The sequence below is a fragment of the Fundulus heteroclitus genome, chromosome 7 (assembly GCF_011125445.2).
Source record: "Fundulus heteroclitus isolate FHET01 chromosome 7, MU-UCD_Fhet_4.1, whole genome shotgun sequence".
In the NCBI taxonomy this organism is placed as follows: domain Eukaryota; kingdom Metazoa; phylum Chordata; class Actinopteri; order Cyprinodontiformes; family Fundulidae; genus Fundulus; species Fundulus heteroclitus.
Window position 1 is genome coordinate 21,106,349 of NC_046367.1, and position 8,126 is coordinate 21,114,474.

Below are 8,126 nucleotides of genomic sequence, written 5' to 3' on the forward strand. Positions count from 1 at the left end.
CATTGCTCATTTTATACTTAGTCTAATAGTAAAATAGAGGTGCCATTTGTCATTCAGGCTTTGGGAAATTCCTCAAAAAATGTATTATTTTCAAATCCAATAAATGTGGTGTGATATACATGAGATCAGATACATATAAAATGAATTTGATAATAATCCACCTCTCCTTGGTGACGCTGTTGAATATTTCTCTATGATTATGTTTCTGGGGTAGCAACTTGCACACGGTCCCTAAGTATCTGCGGAGCCGCGAGCTCTGCATTGGGTCCAATGTAATTCTCCCTGCGCGGTGGGAGACTCGTTTTGAGGAAACTACGGTTGTAGCTGACTGTCTGCCTTGCTGTGGTTACAGAGAGGTGTCTGTTTTGTAGAATAAATCATCCGCCGATGAGTTATTGATCCGGAAAAGCCGAATCTGTGAATATCTTTCTAACTTTACCCAAGTGTGGTCTGTGGGGGAAATACCGCACTTGCAATTGCAGGAGCAGTCGGCCCGCACTCACAGGCTCAGAAGTCTCGTGTGCATCGCGAGAGTCGGTCTTGCTTTACGGCGAGAACTGCTACACGCCCCCAGTGAAAGGCATGCTCGTTGGTAGCGCAGTGGCGATATTTGTGCAGTTATCATGGCGGAACCAGCGAGAAAACAGCGAAAGCCCATGTTGGAGCAGGCAAGAAAGAGGAAAAGGGCTCTGGACAGAGAGAGGAGTCGTAGACGGGTGAACATAGAAGGCTGCAAGGCTGACGCGGACCTCGCGTTTCTGCTGATGCGATTGTAAGTAACATTGTAGGGTTTCCCTCACGCTACCGCCTCGCCGACATCCAAAAAAATAATAATAAAAAAATAAAACTAACTCGATATGCGCCTTGCTCCGCTCAGCCGGTCAGCGGCGCAAAGTTTGTCTCCCCCCCCCCGCTCCGCCGGTCAGCGGCGCAAAGTTTGTCTCCCCCCGCTCCGCTCAGCCGGTCAGCGGCGCAAAGTTTGTCCCCCCCCGCTCTGCCGGTCGTCCCAAATTCCTAGGGGAAACACTGCATTGGAATGGTTTCTCTCTCTGTGTGTGCATGTTCATACTTTCACTGTGTTAGTCATTGTTTGTACTGACGTTTTTTCGACTTTTGTATTCGTTGTGTTCGCCTGTCTGCTAAGCTCAAAACAACCGCGCCTGGCTTGACGGACAAACCAGGAGAACAGCTGAGCATATTTACGACAGTGCACTTTTACTTTCGCCCTCTGGGGGGAGCCTCGCTGGAAAATCAACCCCGGTTGCATAGTATACCTTTAAATGTGCTTCTGTGTTATATCTACAAATAGATGTCATAGCAGAGAGATTAAAGATTCTGGACAACCAAACCACAACCCACAGCGCAGCAACAGAAAACAGAAAAGCAAAGCAATACGCCTTACCGCAAACAGGAAGTCACAGAACTGTGACTTCCTGAATGGGAGCACACATGTTAGTATCATTTGAAACATAATTCAAAGGGCATGAATGCAGGGGCAATCTAAGACCCCTGCTTTGCTCAACACCTAAAGGAAGAACGAACCACTTGTATTAGTCTGACAAAGCAGGCAGACAAGATAGACTAATTGAAGTGCTCAGAATGATGGTCCCTGCGTTCTTCCTGTGGAGGCCGAATTTTCTGATTCTGCTAGGTATATTTCTGCATTGTGGTGAGTAGGACATTCCGTTGTTGTTGCTGTTGTGATTGTTTATGAAGTTATAAACAAATTTGTTGTTTGAACCAAATATGTATACCGTGCAAAGCTGACAGTTTCTCTATATCAGACACTTCCACAGTCCTCCCTTCACCTCAGGTCAATTTTGAGTGTCATCCTTGATAGGACTCTCGTTTACCTCTCACATCAATAATATTACTCGCTCCCTTTTCTTGCATAGCCTTGTCACCTCATATATGGATTCCTGTAAGTCTTTTCTCTTTAGTCTTACTCAAAAATCCTCTGTGAAAGTTTTGAGTGGTTCTGTCTTCAGCTGCTAGTATTAGATAGGCTATTACCAAAACCCTTCATTTCATCACATTACTCCACTCCTACAGCAGCTCCACTGGCTCCCTGTTAAATTTAGAGTAGAATACTACATCCTTCTTTAGCCTACACATTCAAGGCCATCCATAATCTTGCTCAAACCCTACCTGATCTCCTTTACATTGCAACTCCCCCCCACACACCCTTAGATGCTCATGTTCTATTCACTTTATTGTGGCTTCTGCTCGCCTCAGTTTCATTTTCTCCCTCTAACATCTGCAATCACCTACTGACGCTCTTTCCCTGTTCAAGTCTAAACTTAAAACCAACTGTTCAAGAATGCTTACTCACCGTGACTACCCTGGTACATCTAACTTGAAGGACACTTTTAAATAAGACATATATAATTATTATTAACAATTATTATTATTATTATTATTATTAGTATTATTATTACTAATATTATGATTAATATTATTATTACTAATATTATTGTTACATTTGTTCAACTAGAGGTCAGACTGTAAAAATACCCTTGGAGCTTTTTAGTAAGCTGTGAGAATAACTTAAATTGACTGGGTCCCTAGGTAAAAACAGGCACTCAAGTGGGCCTGATTTGTTGAAAGACATGTCCCCACTGGAAAACCATGCCTGAAACCTGAGACCAGAGTCAAATACAGAAAGCCTTTTCCTTGGGTGTGCTATTTTTGTCACTATGTTGATGCAAAAATTGTATTTTACTTGAGGCAAAATAAATAATCATTCAGTCTATCAAGTTTCAAAATCTATATATTTATAAAAGCTTTAGTTACTTGAGCCATAAAAATAATCCTAGTATAGTTCATCCTAACCTGATTTTGCCAAATTTTCATTTATTAAAAAAAGAAAAAAAAAGAAAAAAAGAATTGGTTTTGTGAGAATACATTTTAGGAAGTTTTTTCTGGACAGGACCTTTATAGTAAATCAGAAACAATGAATCAAACTCTTTCACTGTCACCACTCTAATTGCTCGATTTCTTTCTGTCTACAGGAGTCCCCACAGAAACAGCAGGTCAGTTTTTTTTTATCAAGCTGTAGTTTCATGAGAAATTAGGATTTTATCTTTTATAAATGGGTTTAGAATGGCTCAGGGGTTTTGCTAAATTGGCTCATTAACCCACCGAGTTTCTGCAGATGTAGAAATAGCATTTTAAGCAGATGTTGTGGAAATAAAATATGTTTTCTATAAATAATAAATAAAGAAGTAATGATTAAATTGGTTTGTGTTTAGAGTTGTTTTTTATTGAATGGAAGTCTGTGTTTATATTTATCACTCATTATTGTTGTCTTCTGTTACAGATGAGGTCAATGATGTTCCAGGTTTTGAAGGGGGCGACGTCCTTCTGCCATGCAACTGTGTGGATAGAGACTTGAAAGAAGTATTTAAGTGGCAGACTGAAAATCCAGCATCACTGATTTTCAGAATTGTACCACCTGAAGAAATGTATGGAGAAAACTACAAAACCAGGGTTGAGACCTTTGTGAATGAGAGCAGCAGTAACTGCTCTATCCTCCTGAAGAAAATCACAGAGGATGATAAAAACACCTACACATGCCGTTTTATAAGGAATGGAGTGCGCAAGGCTTATGAAGTAAATCTGAGTGAGTCAATTATTTACTCAGTAGTCCTGTTAATGTTAACGATTATCACTTAATTTAACATCGTAGTCTATCTTAATAGCTTTTCTCACCAGAGCTAAAAACTGTATTTCAACTCACCTATTTTTTGTAAATTTTCTTGACAAGTCTGCAAAGAAAAGATTCAATATTAATTGTTCCAACCAACAATGTATCAAAACTTTAACTGTTATGTTTCTGTTTCTGTTTCCAGAAGTCATCCAACGACCAGCTACAAGATTAACAGGTCGATTTTCCTCTTAGACTATGGATTTATAAAAGCTAGAGATATAGGTGTATAGGTCTGTTAGTGATACTATTGTAAATGAGTTTAAACAACAAACACAAACTTAGTACCTGCACCTAGTTTGTGTTTGTTGTTTTATTTTTAATTAACCTTTTAAGTGCAACTCCATGTCTGGCTCAAATGTTGGGTTCTGTCTGTCAGATCAGTACAGTAGTTATTGTATACTATTTTGTAACAAGACACTAAAAAGGTGGTGACAGGTGGGTGCATTGAATTCATATGTCTTGCAGCCACCGGGAGGAAGCTGTAGTTGAGTTCCTGTGTTCTTCATTTTATGCTCCTTAGCCGCCTGCCTCTGGGTGATTGTTTGTCAAACGATAGAATGCTGCAGTACTTCCTGATGTGTCTGAAACCCTCAATTTAGGAAACTCAGTTATTTTTTGGAGGGGTGATCAAATTACAATTCTGTTCGGTGTTGTAGGAATTCTAAATAATACCTGACTTGCCAGAGTTATTGAATAAAGAAACGGTGGAGCGATGAAGTTCCAGCACTTTTATTGAGAAACAGAGCAGAGAACACATAGATGGAAAGTAATCGCACCCCACAGCACCACCGCCAGCATGTCTGCCCTGTCTCTGAATCTGCCGCTTTACGCCTCTCCCCTAATACTCGACAGTGGCCTTGACTAAACAAAGACAGTCTATCGTAGGCAATCATCATCCCGCAGAGTAGCTACGCAGCATTTGGCCTTGGCAGTCAGAAGGGCCGTGCTCACATGTCCGAGTAGCGTGAGGCCATATTGACTTCATAATAATATTCCCATAACAACAGTCCAGGTAATCTTAGGCATTTTTATACGGTAGGTTGAAAGATATTTACTTACATGCCAAGCAGTCTTTTCTTTAACATGCATTTAAAGGCTGGTGAAGATTCTCAGTCATCCAGGTCATGGTCATTCCAAAAAAAGTAAAAAACAAAGTAACTGGACTTGTTTTCTGTAGTTGAAGACGTTGATTGAACTTGCATGTTATCTAAGCCATTACAAGGCCTTTGTTAGGTAAAGGTATAAAGCTTGTTACTCATCATTACTCCAGACTTTTTGAATTGAGAAAGCTTCCGGGAGAGGAAGCGGAACGTCTTCAACAAACAAACAACGTCACAGACAGTATATCGAACGTGTTTAAATCATTCCCTTATGCACACTGTCCTAATTCTTGCTACTGTTGTTTTTGGTTTATATTCAAATTCCTTCTTCCAGACCACTTCTCTACAGACTATCCAATAAATTACACTGAAGAACCACCAAAGCCTTTCAGGCAGTACTTCCCAATCATTCCAGTAGTTACTCTGTTTCTCCTCGTGGGTCTCCATGGACATTTTTATCTGTGAGTTTTGTTTGGTTTGTTTTGTTTCATACTATTTAGATGTTTATACACTGCTCATTTACTTGTCATGTATATTGTTGGAATGTATGTATATTAGTGTTTTTATGAAAAGGTTTTTACATCCTCCCTGTTTGAAGTAATACAATTTAGTATTTAACCTCCATTGTACTATTTAAAAAAAGATAAAACCATAGGCTTAAAAACTGTGCCTCAACTTCAGCACTTGAAAGTTAGTTTATGTCTGCAAAGGAAGCTACACTCATACACTACCATGGCTCAAGGTTTCAATTCAGTTCAAAAATACTTTATTAATCCCAAAGGACAATTAAATGCTGCTGTAAGCCATGGTTTCTAGAGATAGAAAAGTAAAATGATAATCACACAGAAGCAGAAGGGTCCATGGCTGAGGTGGAAGATATAAACAGCTGAGGGATGACACAGAAGCTTTGGAGGGCGGATTGTCTTTTTGGCTGTTGGAAGGAGAGGGGGAGGCCAACCTGTTGAAGAACGTGTTCAGCTCATTTGTTCCTTCCAGACGTCCTTCTGTCTGATCCTTCTGCTAGAAGCCTGTGATATTCTTCATCCCTGACCCCACATCTCTTATATCGTTCTGCTGGAGCTTGCTCTCCAGCCTCGCTGTACGTCTCCTTGTTGTTTCTGTATATTCATCATTCATTTCCTTCCTCCCTTTCTGAAGGCTTTTTTTTCCTTTTAGCTGTTCCTTCAGGTCAGTGGTGATCCAGGGTTTGTTCTTGGGAAACCATCTTACTGTTCAGGCGGGGATGGTGTTGTCCACTCAGAGGTTTATGTAGTCAGTCACACACTCAGTCATGGCATTAATCGCCTCTCTATGTGGCTGGCACATGCATCCCAGTCAGCTGCTTCAAAACAACCCATAAGGGCTTCATCGGCTTCCTGTGACCATTTTCTCAGTTCTCTTTATTGCAGGTTGCCTTTCAAAAATAGGCTTATATTCTGAGCAGAGAGTCACAAGATTGTGATCTGATTTGCCAAGAGGTCTTGCCTTAGAGATGTACGAGTCTTTGACATTTGTGTAAAATAAACCCAGAGTTTCTTTTTCTCTAGTAGAGCAGGAGACAAACTGTTAAAAAGTTTGAAGTGTGGGCGAGAGTGAGGCCCGATTAAATGAACCAGATATTACCACAAACCCCTTGAGTGACGTGTCTGTAGCTTAGCAGCAACTGAGCTGATGACGTTAACACGCAGTGTTGGCAACAGCCGATGGTGGAACGTAAGCGATTGCTTTAGATAATACTGCCTTCTGGGTAGATAATATGGATAAAAACGCACTACGCTTCAATTTCTGGTCTGCAGAGGCATAATTTCACAGTAACAAGTCCTGGATGACACCATCTTTTATTTACAAGCACTTCCAATCCACCACCTTTGCTCTCGTCCCTCTTCTTTAAATCTCTGTCTGCTCATGTGGTCAGAAAGTCCGGCAGTGAGACGCAGCTCTCCCTTCTTCTTGCTCCTGCTCTGCCTCCTCGTCACCTCCTTTACAGATCATCTGGCATTTGGGGACTCAGTTGCTTTATTATTTCAGCTTTTGAGATGTTAATCAGTAGGCTACGATATGGACTTTGAATGTTATCACAATATATTGCGGTACTATTGTGATAACTTTAAAAGTGATGATAAAATACCATTACCAGCTTCTTGTAGCCTCTTTAGGTAACTTTGTGGCTGTGACTTCATGTCAATTACAGCCACTTGAATACAAATACTGTTCTTAAAAAACACATTTAATAATGTAACAGTCATCAAAACAAAACTCTAAATATGTTGCAGGACACAAGTTACATAAGGAAATGCGATTATCATTAAACGGCACACAGTAATGACATTTAATTGTATTTTTGAACTTACTGACATTTATTAATGCTCAGCAGTGGAGAAAATAGCTAAAATAACCTATATGCCTCTAAATAATCTAAATGCCACTGAGAAGCTGTTTTAGTGCATCCTTAGAAATTCAGTGCATCGAGAAAGCTGAGAGCAGCTGAGAAAGTATTATTAAGTACTACTGAGGCATCGACTAGAACTGAATCAAGTGTTTGAAATGTTATTGTAAATTAGTTAGAATTAAAAGTGAAATGATTAATATTTATTTATACCTACACGAAAGGTAGGTATAAACATGTAGATACCTACACGTCTACCTTCACCAGACTATCTGTGTCTGCAAACATTGAGTTAAATTCTTATCTTCTAAAGCAATCAGATCTGTGGCATATTAACCACCGTGTGTTCTTGTCAGCCTGTTAATCTAGAGTCGCACAGTTTTTGACAACAGTTGTGGAAAGTTTTGACTGGTTGCAATAGCATCTGTTGAAATATGTCGTTAAAATGTATCCTTTTCATTTTTATGATCTACAGCAAACAGAGAAGGAACTGGGGAGCTCCTAACTAAAGGGAGACACTGCTCTCTTCTGAGGACGTTTTCTAATACAGTCGTGTCTTCGTTGCCATGACTGCAACAGGCATTTTGCAACCTGAACATTCACACATAAAGTGAAAGTTCAATGGCAGGTGTTTTCCATCTCATCACCTCACTTCAAACCTACTCAGACACATTTATTCTGATCTGCCGTTAAGAAGAAAACCACTAGCAGATAAGGTTTAATCACGCTGATAACATGAACATACTGCCTGGTTCTGACAAGAAGCCTTGGTCCCCCTGCAATCAGTTAAATGTAATCTTTACCTAAAACTCCAGTGCAGTCATTCTCTCTGAAGACAGCAGCACGACTTAAAGCTTGCAGTCATCTCCAGATGGTTTTTGCACTCATTCTGCCTTCATTAGGATTTGATAAAAAAAAAAAAAAAAAAAAA